Source organism: Scardinius erythrophthalmus (genome assembly GCF_964197995.2).
Source record: "Scardinius erythrophthalmus genome assembly, chromosome: 14".
Taxonomy (NCBI): Eukaryota; Metazoa; Chordata; class Actinopteri; order Cypriniformes; family Leuciscidae; genus Scardinius; species Scardinius erythrophthalmus.
This window is the reverse complement of record NC_138234.1, coordinates 11,092,661-11,111,244: the sequence shown is the minus strand read 5'-3', so window position 1 is coordinate 11,111,244 and position 18,584 is coordinate 11,092,661. Positions and strand designations below refer to the sequence as shown.

Sequence of the window (18,584 nt, the reverse complement as noted above, 5' to 3'; positions counted from 1 at the left end):
AAAAAAAAAAATCATATAAGATCAATTAAATTAATGTTTTGTCTTAATTTGATTGCTCCACAAGAATTTGTGGAAAACAAAACATTTCATAGAAAATATATATTATTTTTTTTGCTAAAATTGTTGTTTTTATTAATATTCAAGCATTACAGACGATGGCAGACAGCAACCAAGGCAGCTCTGGCATAATGCCAATAACACTTCTATAAATGACTTTATTTACAGTTATTGAGGTAAAAATTCCTAAGGTACTTATAAAGGGTATCATTGGGTACCGGCACCAACTTCCAGGGTTAAAATGTGAACGGTGCATCATTAATCATAAAGGTAGTGAGGGATTTGTGGCAGAAGAAGAGAAGAAGTGGGACACAGATAACAAAGGGAAACACTATTACAACATACAAAATGTGTGTCTGATAAATGTGACAGATGTAATGTACCAGAAAATGTTGAGCATGTCATTTTGGGGTGTAATAAATAAAGTACAGAGAGGATTATTTTAAGTGACAAGATGTACGGATTAGAACATGGATGGAATTTGGAAGGGGTTTTAGGAAGGAATGAGAAAATGAGTGTGTGTTCTGATGCTCTCTTTCAAATACAGGATTAGATCACATTATAGGTTAGATTTTTAGTTATTTTGAATTATTCTCTCTTGCATATATATGTGAGTATGTATATCTGTATATATGTAAGCTATGTGTGTATGTATATATGGGTGTGCAAGTATGTGTATATATATTTTAGAGCATACTGTACTTCTTTTTATACTGCTCCTTTGTGGGTTAATTTAAAAAAGTAAAGTAAGTATATGTAAACTTAAGGTTGCCTACAATGATTGTATGAGGATTATATTAAAGAAACCGAGGTGGAGCAGTGCAAGTGATCTATTTTGTATGTCAAGAGTAAAAACCTTTATGACTTTAATGAGAAAATTTGATGTATAAATTTAGATGCTGGCTGGATAATTCTCAGAATGCTATAATTATGCTGTTGTCAAACCCTAAGCAAAGTGTGGTGTGATACCAGTCATCTATGAGAAAGTATTGGCATAATTGTATATGATTATAATAATAATTTTAAATGTTTTGTATTGTATGTAATTTTGTGTAGGTTGATGTTTGTTTGGGATGAACGATTTGGTAAAACAATATTTAGGTCTCGAGTATAATAATAATAGTATTATTAAAATATTTACAGACGGCTCAAAAGATCCAAATACAGGAAAGACGGGAGCAGCAGTATATATATCACATTTTCAGAAATCAATATTAAAAAGAACATCAGACCATTTAGCGGTTTACACTGTGGAACTTTTAGCTATTTTACTAGCACTCACGTGGACAGAGGAGGTTGGGCCTTACCAATATATCATCTGTTCAGACTCAGTGGCATCGTTAATAAGTATTGCAAATTGCAAATCTGTTTGTAGGCCCGACTGGATTTTTTAAATCTTTCATAGTCTGTATAGATTACAAAATCTTAATATTACAGAGTGTTTTATGTGGGTCCCATCTCATGTTGAAATAGAGGGTAATGAAGCAGTTGATTGTATGGCTAAAAAGGCTCTTAAGTCTTAAATAATATTAAAAGAATAAACCTTTCACATATATATACTACTGTTCAAAAGTTTGGGGTTAGTAAGATTTTTTATGGTTTTAAAAGAAGTATCTTCTGCTCACTAAGGCTGCATTTATTTGATTAAAAATACAAACAAAATATTGTGAAATATTATTCTAATTTAAAACAGCTGTTGTCTATGTGAATATACAGTAAAGTGTAATTTATTCCTGTGATCAAAGCTGATTTTTCCGCATCATTACTCCAGTCTTCAGTGTCACATGTTCCTCAGTAACCAGACCGACTGAGGCCAATTGTGGTAAAACTCCTAAGGCACAAGGACAGAACGGAAATACTACAAAGATCCAAAAATATAAAAGGTTCCAGAATATACATCAACAAAGACTTCACAGAGGCAGTCAGAAGGAAAAGAAAAGAACTCATGCCGGATCTAAGAGCGGCAAGAGAAAAGGGGGACATTGCCTATAACGGCAGGATAAATTGATCATTCATCCCTGGTCCAGCACACCAAAACAACCAAGGCCAGCTTATATCAACACATAAACAGGTAGGCCTATGATATGTTGAAATTTTAATCCCAATATGTCACGAAATAAAACTCACACACATTACGGAGATAGTCACTCACTACAAAGATTGGTTGAATATGAGCACCTGGAACTGAACACCTTACAGTACACGGAACACCATGAACAGGACATGGAAAATGACATTGATCCGGTGAACAACTTTTTTGCTAGCATCAACAATAACTGCCACTATTACACTGATGAACAATTTAACAGTTCAATCAAGACCGAACAGCAAATATCTATAATCCACTTTAATAAAAGTCTGTATGCCAACTTTCACAGTATCTAACACTATCTAAAACAATTGAAACAGCACTTTAACATAATTGCAATAACTGAAACGTGGAAAAGGATCAGATTTTGAAATTGAAGGATATGAAATGTCTTCTATTAGTAAATAAGAGTGGGGGTGTTGTGACACTGTATTTGGACAAGGATTTCAATTATAAGGTGGTGGAAAAAATGTCAATGGTGGTGGATAATTTGCTGGAATGTGTCACAATAGAAATATGTATGGAAAAAAAGAAAAATATTATTGTAAGTATATACAGGTCACCAGGTTCGAATATTGACACATTTAAGGACTGGATGGAAGAAACATTTACAAAAAATAGTCAAAAAGTTATGTTCATCTGTGGGGACTTCAATATTGATATGTCATAAAATGACGGAGGATTTTATTAACACCGTGTTTAGTTTAGGCCTATATCCCCAAATTACCAGACCAAATTACTTGTTGTGCGACACTAATAGAAAATATCTTTACAAATATCATACAAAATAATACAGTGAGTGGATTACTAATTAATTATATCAGTGACCACCTACCAATTTTTACAGTGTATGACAATAATTATAGTTTAAATAGACAGGATAAAAAAAACATTTTCCAAAAGGGTCAGAACAGAAGAAACAATGGAGGCATTAAAAGTTGATCTGCTAGCAGAAGACTGGGAGTTTATGGATAATGAAAAAGATGTAGACAAAGCATATGAAGAATTCCTAAGAATATTTAAATTATTATATGATAAAAATTGCCAAATTAAAATATTTAGCAGGAAACAAAAACAAAATGATAGACCGTGGATTTCCAAGGGATTACAAAACGCATGTAAAAAGAAAAATACATTTTATAGAGAATTTATAAAACGTAGAACTATAGAGACTGAACATAGATATAAGAAATATAAGAATAAGTTAACCGATATTATGAGAACTTGTAAGAAAGAATACTACGCAAAACTATTAGATAATAATAAAAATGATATTAAAGGTATGTGGAACATCTTACATAATATTATTAAAAACAATACTAGACAGGCTACTTATCCACATTACTTCATTGATAATGATAAAAATATCAATAATATGGAGGATGTGGTGAATGAGTTCAATCATTTTTTTTGTAAACGTGGGACCAAACTTAGCATAGCAAATTCCAGTTCCACAAACATAAGAAAGTACACTGTAAAAAATTTGCTGTAGTTATGCAGCTGTTTGCCAGTAACTTACTGTAGATTTAAATTTATGCTATTTACTGGCAACAGTTTGTTCAAAGTTAAATGAACATTAAACATTAACAAGTCTGTCTTTACAGAATAAAACTATAAAATAACAATCTAATGCAAAGCATTCTGGGAACCAGAAATCTTCATCAACCTTTTTCTGTTTTTCCTTCAGATTTTGGTTCCCAGAATGCTTTGCATGAGGCTGTTATTTTAGTTTTATTCTGTAAAGATAAAGACTTGTTAATGTTTAATGTTCATTTAATTTTGAACAAATTGTTGCCAGTAAATAACATCAATTTAAATCTACAGTAAGTTACTGGCAAGTAGCTGCCAGTAATACTGTAATTTCTACAGATTTTTCTAACAGTGTAGATATAATAATCTAGTAGAAAGAAATCCCAGTTCAATATTTTTAACAGCAGTTGATGAAAAAGAAATAAAAGATATTGTTAAAGGATGCAAAAACAAACCATCCACTGATCATGATGAAATAGACATAAAAATTATACAAAAAGTAATCGAGGAGAATGCCAAACCAGTCAGTGTTGGGACCAAAGTTATTTTTATTATATATTAATGACGTTTGTAAAGTATCTGAAGTATTGAATTTTGTATTATTTGCAGATGATACAAACATATATGGTTCAGGGGTGTAATAAGGGTCCACTGGAGGCAAGTTGAAAGATGAGAACCCAAGTGCAGTTTATTATAACAAAAACAAAACATGAAACAAAAACGTGGCGTGGCATGAAAACAAAAACCAAAGCATGAACATGAACATGAACATGGCACAACAGCAGACTACAGGAAACAATATTGACAAAGACACATGGCAAACATGAGGGTAGTGATGTGACATTTGAACCGAGGCGTCGGAGCGTGTGTCGAGAAAAAGTGGGCGTGCCAGATGAAGCCGCGATTCGAGGCTTGTGTTGTTAACGTGAAAATCACGTGACTAATGACAAACGAGGCCTCGGTTTGTGTGGATACGTCATCGGTTCGGTCTGAGTGTCGCTTCCGGATAAAAGGCGATTCGAAACTCGCGCCACCTTGTGGGTGTTGTCAGGAGTAGTAGAAGAAGTTGTAGTAGTGTCAGAGAGTCAGAGAGTTAGAAAACTATCATTGTCATTGTCGTTATTGTGTCATATGTGAGGGCTGTATATTATTACATTATCAGGTTAGAATAGTTATAGTAGCCTATATTATTATTATAGTAGGCCTAGCTATATTATAGTCTTGTTATATTAATTAGATAAGATTATTTGGATTGCTCTAGATTTTTTGACCTGGACTGGACTGCTTTTTTATTTGGATTGCCCTTTTGGTTTTGTTTGCTTTTTGTGACTCTTCCTTTTTCCTGGTAATGGAGACAGCAAGAAAGAGGGAATCCTTCCCTGTCTGGGCTCAACAGAAACATCAGTGTCCTCATTTGTACCACTGCCATTTTTACGTTCCCCTGCATCCCCTGTTCCTTGTGAAGGGATCTTTTCCAAGGCTAGAGAGATTTTGTCCAAGAAGAGGAATCGTCTAAACCCCAACACACTTGAAATAATTCTGTTTCTCAATGAAAAAATCTATTGTAATCCTTCCTTCTGGACTATTCTGTTGCAGTTTACTTTAATCTGTTATCTACAATCTGCTAAATGAATAAATGTACTTTATTACACACCCTCTAACATAAGCACTGCACTCAACACAGTGTCACTGTTGTTGTTCATACTGTCCCTATCCAAACAATTTATGAATAATTAATTAACTGTGTGTGTGACTCTGGACAAGTAAATCCAGACAGAGAAAGATACTTTATATTATACACAGTAATGGACAAATGTCTGATCATGTCTTTTTATTATTGCAAATGAAAGGTTACAGACATCAACAGTGAGTACAAAATAAAAAAAATATTTTTATTTATAAAAAAATATTTTTATTTATAAAAAAATATTTTTATAAAATATACATTTAAATATATATACAAATAAATATACATATTTATTTGTATATTTACATTACAAATAATTATTTTTATTTATAAAAGTATTTTTATAAAATATACATTTTTTTATAAAAAAACATTTTTTATATAAAATAAATGAGGGAGGGAGGGAGGGAGGGCGCACCCGCGACACTGGTTCAGAATGAATTAATTTGTCTGCTATTTCTTTGCACAGTAGCTAGGTGTCACTAGTGAGCAATGCTGAATGAAGCTTCGAGTAATGAACCTTTGGCTGAAGCAATGGGCTGCGAGGTCTCAGTGGTTCAGGAAGCCTCATTTTGCCATCACTACATGAGGGCTTAATACACAGACTAATGACAAAACAAGGGACACCTGTGAACAATGATCAGACAATAAACCAATGACAAGACATGGCAGGATCACATGACAAACAGGGAATCACATGACAGACATGGAAACAAGACATGACACAGAAACATGACAAGAACAAACCCAAAACGTGACAAGGGGACAGCTTACAGCAACTCTTGGAATTAATCACTTCAGAATTTAAGAAAATAAAACAATGGTTGGACATTAACAGGTTATCGATAAATTTGAGTAAAACTACATTCATGGTATTTGGAAACTGTAAGTCAAAATCATCAAGCACAGATACAGATAGAGGGTGTTAACTTAGAAAGAGTACGTGAAAATACATTTCTTGGAGTGATCAAATGAAAAGATCTGCTGGAAGCCTCACATAAAATACATCAAAAACCAACTGTCCAGAAGCATTGCAGTTCTAGCTAAGCATAATATTGGATCTATAGAGGTTTGGGGAAGCACTTACCAACATTCACTACAGCCACTAGTCATAATGCAAAAAAAGAGCTACAAGAGTCATTCATAATGTCGGATTTCAGGAAAACACAAATTCATTATTTTTGCAGTCTAGATTATTAAACTACCACGATCAAATTGAATATCAAATATCAGTATTCATGTTCAAAGTAAGAAATAGGTTATTGCCTGGGAATATACAAAAGATGTTCTCTGAGAGGGAGGGAGGGTATAACTTAAGGGGAAGGAAGGGGACATTTTTAAGACTAATAGATTTAAAACAACAAGGAAAAGATTATGTTTATCAATCTTCGGAGTTAAATTGTGGAATAAACTAGATGAAAACTTAAAGCAATGTCCTAACATATTCCTCTTCAAAAAAATGTATACAGAAAAGATTTTCAAGAAGTATCAAGAAGCACTGTAGTGAAAGTAGGAGTGCTCCTTTGTTATGATTTTAAATACTTGTTAGTGGTCACTTTTATGTATGTATATATGTATATATATATATATATATATATATATATATATATATATATATATGTGTGTGTGTGTGTGTATGTATGTATATGTATATGGATGTGTACATACAGTGAGGAAATTAAGTATTTGAACACCCTGCTATTTTGCAAGTTCTCCCACTTAGAAATCATGGAGGGGTCTGAAATTGTCATCGTAGGTGCATGTCCACTGTGAGAGACATAATCTAAAAAAAAAAATCCAGAAATCACAATGTATGATTTTTTAACTATTTATTTGTATGATACAGCTGCAAATAAGTATTTGAACACCTGAGAAAATCAATGTTAATATTTGGTACAGTAGCCTTTGTTTGCAATTACAGAGGTCAAACGTTTCCTGTAGTTTTTCACCAGGTTTGCACACACTGCAGGAGGGATTTTGGCCCACTCCTCCACACAGATCTTCTCTAGATCAGTCAGGTTTCTGGGCTGTCGCTGAGAAACACGGAGTTTGAGCTCCCTCCAAAGATTCTCTATTGGGTTTAGGTCTGGAGACTGGCTAGGCCACGCCAGAACCTTGATATGCTTCTTACAGAGCCACTCCTTGGTTATCCTGGCTGTGTGTTTCGGGTCATTGTCATGTTGGAAGACCCAGCCTCGACCCATCTTCAATGCTCTAACTGAGGGAAGGAGGTTGTTCCCCAAAATCTCGCAATACATGGCCCCGGTCATCCTCTCCTTAATATAGTGCAGTCGCCCTGTCCCATGTGCAGAAAAACACCCCCAAAGCATGATGCTACCACCCCCATGCTTCACAGTAGGGATGGTGTTCTTGGGATGGTACTCATCATTCTTCTTCCTCCAAACACGTTTAGTGGAATTATGACCAAAAAGTTCCATTTTGGTCTCATCTGACCACATGACTTTCTCCCATGACTCCTCTGGATCATCCAAATGGTCATTGGCAAACTTAAGACGGGCATTGACATGTGCTGGTTTAAGCAGGGGAACCTTCCGTGCCATGCATGATTTCAAACCATGACGTCTTTACCAACAGTAACCTTGGAAACGGTGGTCCCAGCTCTTTTCAGGTCATTGACCAGCTCCTCCCGTGTAGTTCTGGGCTGATTTCTCACCTTTCTTAGGATCATTGAGACCCCACGAGGTGAGATCTTGCATGGAGCCCCAGTCCGAGGGAGATTGACAGTCATGTTTAGCTTCTTCCATTTTCTAATGATTGCTCCAACAGTGGACCTTTTTTCACCAAGCTGCTTGGCAATTTCCCCGTAGCCCTTTCCAGCCTTGTGGAGGTGTACAATTTTGTCTCTAGTGTCTTTGGACAGCTCTTTGGTCTTGGCCATGTTAGTAGTTGGATTCTTACTGATTGTATGGGGTGGACAGGTGTCTTTATGCAGCTAACGACCTCAAACAGGTGCATCTAATTTAGGATAATAAATGGAGTGGAGGTGGACATTTTAAAGGCAGACTAACAGGTCTTTGAGGGTCAGAATTCTAGCTGATAGACAGGTGTTCAAATACTTATTTGCAGCTGTATCATACAAATAAATAGTTAAAAAATCATATATTGTGATTTATGGATTTTTTTTTTTTAGATTATGTCTCTCACAGTGGACATGCACCTACGATGACAATTTCAGACCCCTCCATGATTTCCAAGTGGGAGAACTTGCAAAATAGCAGGGTGTTCAAATACTTATTTTCCTCACTGTATATGTGTGTATAGGTGTGTGTATGTGCATAGATGCAGATAACAAAATAATAATATTAACATAAAACAAATTTAATTAAAGGAATGTAAGAATAAAAGGTGTAGGAGTACATAAGTTTTACTTCTTCCTACTCCTTTTTGCACATGAGATATGCTGCTTATCTGTTTGTTTGTTTGTTTGTTTTTTGTTTTTTAATGTTTTGAACATTATTGTGTTTTATTTTATATATTCTTCTCTCATGTTCGAAATAAAGATTTCAATCAATCAATTCATCAATCAATCAATCTTTCAGAAATAATTCTAATATGATGATTTGATGCTCAAGAAACATTCATTATTATTATCAATGTTGAAAACAGTTGTGTACTTTGATGAATAGAAAGTTCAAAAGAACAGCAATTATCTGAAATCTAAAGCTTTTGTAACATTAAACACTACCTTTCAAAAGTTTGGGGTCAGTAAGAATTTTTTTTTGGGGGGGGGGGGGGGGGGGTAAATAAAATAAATTTAATTTATTCATCAAGGATGAGTTAAACTGATCAAAAGTTACAGTAAAGACATATATAATGTTAGAAAAGATTCTATATATATGCGTCTAAATCTGCATTGAAGCTCCACACACCCCAAACAGTTGGTGGTAATGCACCAAATTGGTATGCCAACCGCCAGTAAATTTAAAGAAGAAGAAGAAGAAGAAGAAGATAATGGTCTAAACGGTCTTGCAATGGAATGCCAGAAGTATTATTGCAAATGGACCAGAATTCAAGAAGTATAGATCAACAGGATAAGAAACCAAATATAATTTGCATACAAGAAACATGGTTAAAACCACAACTAAATTTTGTTCTGCAAGGATGTAATATAGTAAGGAGAGGGGCAGGAAATGGAGGTGGGGTGGCCACTTTTATTAAGAATGATATAGAATACACAGTCATTAATGAGACTGAAGCATATGAATTAATGAATTAGTGGTTATAGAAGTATATGCAGACAATCAAAATAATATTAGAATAATTAGAATAATAAATTATTATAATCCTTGTAGTAGATTAAGTAAAAGATTAGAAAAGGTTATTGGGTCAGGAAATCATAAATTAATTTGGTGTGGAGATTTTAATGCACATAGCACTTTATGGGGAAGTAGTAATGCTGATTATAATGGGGATGGGCGTTTGACACAATTGATCACCAATTTTTATTACAGAGTTTACATGCATTTGGTTTTGGAAATAAATTCATTCAGACTGTTAAAATGTTTTACAAAGGCATTAATAGTTCCGTTATGTTACAGAACAAAACTTCTAGAAGATTCTCCATCAACAGAGGAGTGAGGCAGTGTTGCCCAATTTCCACATTTTTGTTTTTAATTGTTGTGGAACTATTAGCGATTAGTATAATTAAAAATCCAAATTTACACGGTATAACATTATTCAATAGAGAAATAAAAATATCACAATTGGCTGAGGATACAACTTTATTTCTAAAAGATAAGACTCAAATTAAGAATGCAATCGAATTAGTTCAAACTTTTTCTGATGCCTCGGGTCTCCAGTTAAATATTACAAAGTGTGAAATTCTCCCAGTGCATGATTCTTCTGAACATTCAATGTTTAACATTCCAGTGAAAGAATATGTTAAATATTAAGGAATTTATATATCAAAAAAATTGACAGTTAGACAGCATCTCAATTTTAATAACAAGATTAAAAAAACAAAAATGACTTTTGACAATTGGTTAAGAAGGGATTTATCTATTTTAGGTAGAATCTTATTAACAAAAGTAGAAGGTTTATACAGATTCATTTTTTCCTGGGCTGTCTTTATTTGTTCAAGATTCTACTGGTAAAGAAATTAATAGATTATTAGTTGATTTTTGCTGGAAAAATAAACACCACCATCTTAAAAAAAAAAATTATTAGTTGGAAAGAAATCTGAAGGAGCTTTTTAAATGCTGGATTATGTAGACATGAACAATACTTTTAAGATTAATTGGATAAAAAGGTGTATTATTGATACTGATTCAATCAGGGCCCGGTTTCCCGATAATGCTCACTCTTAGCACGCTAAGAAAGCTCGAAAGATATATCTTACCAAAGTTGTTTATGTTCCTAAGTGTGTTCCCCGAACCATACCTTAGGAAGCTGCTTAAAGAGGCTACATGCGATTTTCTAAAATTTAAATTCGCGACTGACACCTGTGGCCAAAAAACGGAACTGCTCTTCCTTTCTGCTCGCTCTCGTACGTGCACACTTCACAAGTCATCCGCTGCAAAGAAGTCAACATTATGTTTACAGAGGTAAGAACAGTCAAAAAAAATCCGACCCGACAGAAAATAGGAAAAATAGGATAGGCCTACAGGCTTATAGGTGCACCCACTGTGAGCGGACAAGGTGTCAGTATGCTCATCAGGAGATGTTTGAGTCATAAATGGTAAAATAAAAAGGCTATTGTTACATTTATTTTGGGGAAAAGTTGCATATAGCCTCTTTAAGATATACCTTCTTACGTGCGACGTTACCCGGCGCTGTCCGTGGCGATGCTGCTGAATCTGTTGATATCGATGGCTCGAGAATCAATTATTCTCTCGTGCAGGGGCTGTTCATGTGAGAAAGCGGTGATCTTTATAAATGAAGCACTTCAGAAATAGTTGAAATTGCAATTTATTATGATTATTGGATATTATAAAAAATAATCCAAACTATAATAGCCCTATAATAGCCTAGCCTACATATTTTAAAATTGTAACATATATTGCTGCCACAATAACCTTTTCAAAAATTTACGTGCCTTCTTCTCTTTCCCATTTTTGTTCGTTGAGATGAAATATTGTTCTTGTAAATACTTTCCAGCATTTAGTAATAAAAGTTTACATCTTGCGTACGGTGCTCGGCAGTGATCAAAAAGTATTTAAACCGTGAATTTTGAATCTCTTGTAAACTCAGAGATGTGGATTCAGACGGCAATTAAATTACCACACGACCTGTTTGTCAAAAAACAGAAGGTACTAATTTGGCCAGGGATTTTTACGCGGGTTGGGTGAGAAAAACACTGATATTATGGATTCGGACGGCACTAAAATCACCGACTTACCCCTGTAAATGTTTAAAATACCGGACGAGCCCATGAGAAACAATATTAGCGTCCGAAAAGGACTTAACTGACAGTAGCCTATGCTTTCACTGGCCTTTAAAAGAGCGTTTTAATTAAATTAATAATATTGTATAATAATATAATTAAAATTCTAACAACAATCAGTGTAATGACAATTTTATTCTTTGCATGAAAACACTTGAATTAGCCTAATTTAATACTGTCTGGGTGGATTAAACCTTCAGAATTATATTCATATAGACCTGCAACAGTGATAAGGTAAAGCTAAGAGTGGTCCAGACCAACCTTACGAAAGTGTGACTTACAGAAGATATACTTAGCGAACAAATGTTTCGGGAATCGTGCCATAAGGTTAAGAGAGAGGTTAATGAATAGGTTAAGAACTACTTAGAGATAAGGGCTGAGTTTCCCAATAACGTTGTCTCTTAGCGCGCTACGAAGACTCTTAAGGTATAACTTAACTGAAGGTATACCATTTCTAGGCGTGTTCCCCGAACTATACCTTAGGAAGCCGCTTAAGAAATGCCTTCTTACATGCGACGTTACCGGATGCTGTCCGTGGCGATGGTGCTGAATCTGCTGATATCGATGACTCGAGAATCAATTATACTCTCGTGCAGGGGCTGTTTATGTGAGAAAGCGGTGATCTTTATAAATGAAGCACTTCAGAAATAGTTGAAATTGCATTTATTAGGACTCATGGGATATTATAAAAAATAACCCAAACTATAGCCTATAATAGCCTTGCCTACATATTTTAAAATTGTATCATATATTGCTGCCATACCATTTCAATTATTTATGTGCTTTCTTCTCTTTTCCATTTTTGTTCGCTGAGGTGGAGCTGTGATTAAATATTGTACTTGTAAATACTTTCCAGCATTTCAGTAATAAAAGTGTACGTCATGTAGGCCTACGGTGCTCGGCAGTGATCAAAAAGGATTTAAACAGCGGATTTTGAATCTCTTCTTGTAAACTCGGAGATGAGGATTCAGATGGCAATTAAATTAACGTACGACCTGTTTGTCAAAAAACAGTAGGTACTGATTTGTCCAGGGATTTTTACGCGGGTTGGTTGAGAAAAAACACTGATATTATGGATTCGGACGGCACTAATATAACCGACTTACTGTACGAGCCCATGAGAAACAATATTAGCGTCTGAATAGGACTGACAGTAGTCTATGCTTTCACTGGCATTTAAAAGCGCTCTTTAATTAAAATAAATGTATACAATTTTATTATATATAATAATAAATTAAAATTCTATTAACAATCAGTGTAATGACAATTTTATTCTTTGCATGAAAACACTTGAATTAGCCTAATTTAACACTGTCTGGGTGTATTAAAACTTCAGAATTATATTCATATAGACCTGCAACAGTGATAAGGTAGAGCTGCGAGTGGTCCAGACCAACCTTACGAAAGTGTGACTTACAAAAGATATACTTAGCGTACGAACATGTCGGGAATCGTGCCATAACGTTAAGAGAGAGGTTAAGGAATAGGATAAGAACTACTTAGCGATAAGAACGTTTTGGGGAACCGGGCCCTGGTCTTTTATTCCACATAATATTTTTAAGAGGGTTGGTGGTCTTAAATTTCTTTTAACTTGCAATTTTGTACCGTCTAAATTACCTATGAAACTGTCTAAATTCCATGAGCAAGCACTCTTGGCCTGGAAATTGTGCTTTGTGCATAATTTTTCTCCTCACAGAATGAAAATATGGAACAACGAATGGATTACAGGCAAAGGCAAGAGTTTATTTTTTAAGAAATGGTTGGATCACGGGTTAATGTATTTAAGTGATTTATTTGATTCATCTTTAAAAATTCACTCTTATGATTCTTTTTTATCCAAAGTAAATTTTCCTATAAAATTTAAAGAATTTTCTGTAGTAATTAAAGCTATTGTCATGATTCTGCCTTCTAGTCTTTGATTTTCCCTGGTCTTGAGGCAGGATCATGACAGACCCATGTTTTATGTTCACACACATGGCCTTTTGCTGGGCCATGTGCATGTATTTTCTAGTTCCTCGCCCCGCCCCCTTGTTATCCTCGTTTAGTCATCATTGCTTTACCCTTGTCACCTGTTTCCCTCATTAGTTTTTCCCTATTTAATCCCATTGTGTTTGCTGTTCTGTGTCGGTTCATTGTCATTCATTATGTGAAGCAATCTGTGAGTAACCTGTTGAAAGTCTTGTCTAGAAAGAAGAGTTTGATCCTGTCTTAGCTGATAGTTTATAGTCTAGTTTATTGTCTGAGTCTTAGTCTAGTGTTGTCAGTCTTGAATAGTCCATCCTGTCTTGTTTTGCCCCCTCGTGGGTTTTGTTTTCTGGTTTTGTCCCAATAAACCTTGTGTGTAGTGCATTCTGTCTGCGCTTGGGTTCATCTCCACATCATAACAGCTATTCCCTCTGGGCTTATTAATTTAATGTGCAGCCACTTATTATAAATTAAAATTATAAAGTTGAAAATAAAGATTACGATCTCCTTATATATAAAAATATATTTTTGATAAATGTACAAACAAAGATATAAGACAGGTATTTAACGAACAAAAGAGAGCTACTCCAAGAGGGACATTTTACTGGAATTCCATTTTAAGAGATGTTAATTGGAGAAAAGCATGGCTGCTCCCTTACAAATTTTGTATTTCTAACAAAGTAAGAGAAATTCACCTGAAGATCTTACACAAAATATATCCAACTAATATGTGGCTTTCTAATTTTATGGATATTGGGAAAGAATGTTCCTTTTGTAACAACTGTGAGGAGTCTTTAAATCATCTGTTTGTTGATTGCCAGAGTGTAAAGTCATTTTGGAAAGTTTTTTTTTTTTTTTACTTTTTCAGTTAAAATTAATCTAACGGTAACACTGAATGTGAAAGAAATGATTTGCTACTTTGAGAATGATAAAAATATTCACAATTTTTGTAAATTTTATCGTCCTGAATGGCACATTTTTCATTCATAAATGTAGATTGTCAAAATCTCCTCCTTTATACAAGGTTTTCTCTAACGAACTCACTCTGTTAATGAAGTCTCTTAAAATTGTAAAAAATTCAAAAGCTATGTCTATTGTAAGATATTATGAATCTGTAATTGGCATCTTGTGAATGTCTCTTTTTTTTTATTTTTATTTTTTTATAATCTTTGGAGTTTATGTTACTCATGCCTGTTTTTTTTTTCTGTAATGTTATTTACATGTTCTAAATAATAATAATAAAAATAAATAAAAAAAAACAGGGGAAAACATAAGAAGATTAAAAAAAAAAATCCGCCAGTCATGGGAACTCGTGCAACGTAAGCAATGACGTACATCCGAGTGAACGAGACAGTCAAATATCTCGGTGTATGGATGGATTCCAGGATGACTTTTGCTATACATGCTAAAAATCTGATTAAGAAATGGAAAAAAGGAGTAAATATATTAAGATGTTTAACAGGGGTGGAATGGGGAGCTTGTAGATTATCGTTGAAAAGAATATATAATACTTTAATTAGATCAAGTTTAGAATATGGAAGTATAATTTACGGTTTTGCAAACGAGACTACACTCAAAAAGATTGAAGCAATACAAAATCAAGCTCTAAGAATATGTTGTGGTGCAGTCAGAACATCTCCCATAGCAGCTCTACAGTAGAAGTTGGTGAAGCTCCTTTAAAACTTCGAAGACATAAAATAAGACTGAATTATTGGGTTAATATAAAAGGTCATAAAAAGAATCATCCAGTGAAGGGAGTACTAGAAGAATGCTGGGAACATGGGAACAAAAACATTAAAAGCTTGGGATGGAGTGTTCAAAGAGAAGCACAAGAAGCGGGTATTGAAAATTGTGATGTTAGCCCTACTGTGATATTATCCAGTATACCACCATGGATTTTTCCACTGCCAATAATTGACCTACAAATTCAAATGAAAATTAAGAATAAGAAAGACATCCTAAAGAATATTATAGCACAGCAGTATTTAGATCATCAGACTTACTCATCATGGGTGCAAATGGGTCTAAGGATCCTATGTCTGGAAGAACAGCAGCTGCTGTATATATTCCTAAGTTTCAAATTAGTATCAAGAAAAGAATAACTGACCATATATCTGTGTTTGCAGCAGAATTAGTTGCCATGATGGTTGCACTCCAGTGGATAGAGGATGTAAAACCAAGATTAGTAGTAATATGTTCTGATTCGTTTGCAGCAATCACAAGCCTCGTAAGTGGAAATAAAGTATCAAGGCAAGACATTATATATGAGATTCTTGCAAGTTTGCTAAGAATAAGTAGTGTAAGCTTAATAGTGTTTGTGTGGGTTCCTGCTCATGTGGGACTTGAGGCCAATGAAGTGGTAGATAGACTAGCAAAGCAAGCAGTAAAACATAATGAGATAAATGTGCAAGTGACGTTGAGCAAAAATGAAGTTAAAAGTAAAATAAAAGAATTCATAAACAATAAATGGCAAGAACTATGGAATAATGAGGTCAAGGGAAGACAGTTGTATAGTATTCAGAAGCAAGTAGGAAATGGAAGAAGTGTTTTTAGGAATAGGAAAAAGGATACGATTGTTTCTCGTATTAGAATAGGGCACACACGATTAAATCATTCCTTGTTTAAGATAGGAAAACATGATACAGGAAAATGTAATTATTGTGATCAGGCAGAAACAATAGAACATGTTTTAATAAAATGTTTAAAATATGGAAAAGAAAGGTTAGTACTTAAGAGGATAGTAAGAAAATTGGGTGTGGTAGTATTCAGTATGGAAAGTCTATTGGGAAAGCAAGTAGAACAAGTAAAAATATATAGTGCGATAATGAAGTATCTCAAAGCAATAGGAGTAGATTGGAGAATTTGAAGTATATGGGATAAAGTTTTTTATTTTTTTATTTAGTTGATTATTGTTTTTTAGTGCTTCACACTCCAGTCCAGTTGGTGGCGGTAATGCACCGAAAGTTGGTTTGCCAACCGCCATAAAACACCAAACGAAGAAGAAGAGTGAACGAGAAGGCAGTAATATGTTCAGATTGTAGTTCAGCTCTAATAAGTTTGAAGGAGATGAAGTTAGAAACAAGACAGGATATGGTAATAGAGATAATTCAAGAATTATATTCAATCAAACAAGCAATTCAGCTCATATTGGGCTGAGAGGTAATGAGGAGGCCAATGCATTAGCAAAAAAGGCAATAGAATGAGAAATAGTAGATATACAGATTTTATTTAGTAGGTCAGAAATTAAGTCAATTATTAAAAAGAATATTCTGAAAATATGGCAGCAATATTGGGATAATGAAATAAAAGGTAGACATATGCATCAAATACAGTCAATAGTGGGTAAATGAAGAATATCAGGTAGGAGTAGGTATGAAGAAAATATGATTACAAGATTAAGATTGGGGCATACAAGATTGAATAGTACATTGCATTTAATAGGTAAGAATCCAACAGGTTTATGTGAGGCATGTGAAGTTAGTGAAACAGTTGAGCATACAGTAATGCACTGTAGGAGATATAATGTTGAAATGTAAGAGTTGAATGAGGAATTAAATAATATAGGAGTTAAGTTTACAATTCAAAATGTTTTAAAGTCAGATAGGAGTATAATAAATTTAATGGTAGAATATTTGGGAAATACTGGGTTAAATAAACGTATTTAAATAAGGTTTTTTTTGTTTTTTGTTTTTTTTTCTGTCATGGGGGCTGAGAGTGGACGGAGGAGCTGAACACGCAGCGCCGGATGAAACCCTATGAAGCTTCTGTGCGGGGTTGAGAGGTTATAGTATAGGAAGTGTCAATGGTCCATTACCAAGATAGGTGGCGGTAATGCACATATTTGTCTGCGATCCGCCGTAAAAAAAGCAAGAAGAAGAAGAAGAAGGGGAAGTTAGCGAGTGGCTGCGTCCGAAAGTTATATAGCAGTGGCGTGCACAGACCTCCTCAGGGGCAGGGGCAGGGGCGGAAGGACCAAAAAGGGCAAAAAAGCAAAACAAAAAGAAGAGTTCCTTCCTTGTTTTTTTTTTTTTTTTTGCATTCTATGAAAAGACGTTTATACAATTAGAATGCATAAGCATAACACATCAAACGAAAATAAGGAAATTATGATAATATTACTAAATATTATTTACTTTACCAAACAAAACAGTGAGAATCAAGAAGATAATTATGAGGAATTCATGTTTAGCTTTGTTGATGTTGTAACTTAGTATTATTTATACTATGCGTTTTGGTTCCTTGCCACTGTTGCCTTGTCTTCTGGCTTTCTTAGTTGGGGAAAGTTAATATTCAACAATATTATTGATTTGCCTTACCTCAGGTGGACGATGATGCAATTTTCTTCTAGAAACAAACTTTGTTGTATTATTTTCATGTTATCACTGTGAATCTGCTTTGAAACAATCTGTATTGTAAAAAAGCGTTATATAAATAAATGTGACATGACTTGACTATTAGGCTATATGCATTAAAGAGTTAGCTATCATGAAATCAGTAACACTTAACAATACGGTTTCATTAGTTAAATTTGTTAACATGAACTAATAATGAACTGCACTTCTACAGCATTTATTAATCTTAGTTAATATTCATTTCAGCATTTACTAAAACATTATTAAAATCAAAAGTTGTATTTGTTAACAATAGTTAATGCTCTGATTGTAACATAACATGAACAAGTCAAAAACAGGTGTATTATTATTAACAAATACAGTAACAAACGTGTTCCTCATGGTCAGTTCATGTTAGTTACATGAATAATAAACAAATGAACCTTATTGTATATATGTACCTTATTTCATAGTGTTACTATGAAATCAAAGATATAAATTCCTTACAATTTAGAGTAGATG

At 34.1% G+C, this 18,584-nt stretch overlaps 1 long non-coding RNA gene across 1 annotated transcript in view; it reads left to right on the top strand.

The window, feature by feature from the left end:
* The window catches only part of LOC308701967, a 756,660-nt gene that overhangs the window by 9,868 nt on the left and 728,208 nt on the right, over positions 1-18,584 (top strand). The gene's annotated exons all lie outside the window — the stretch shown is intronic.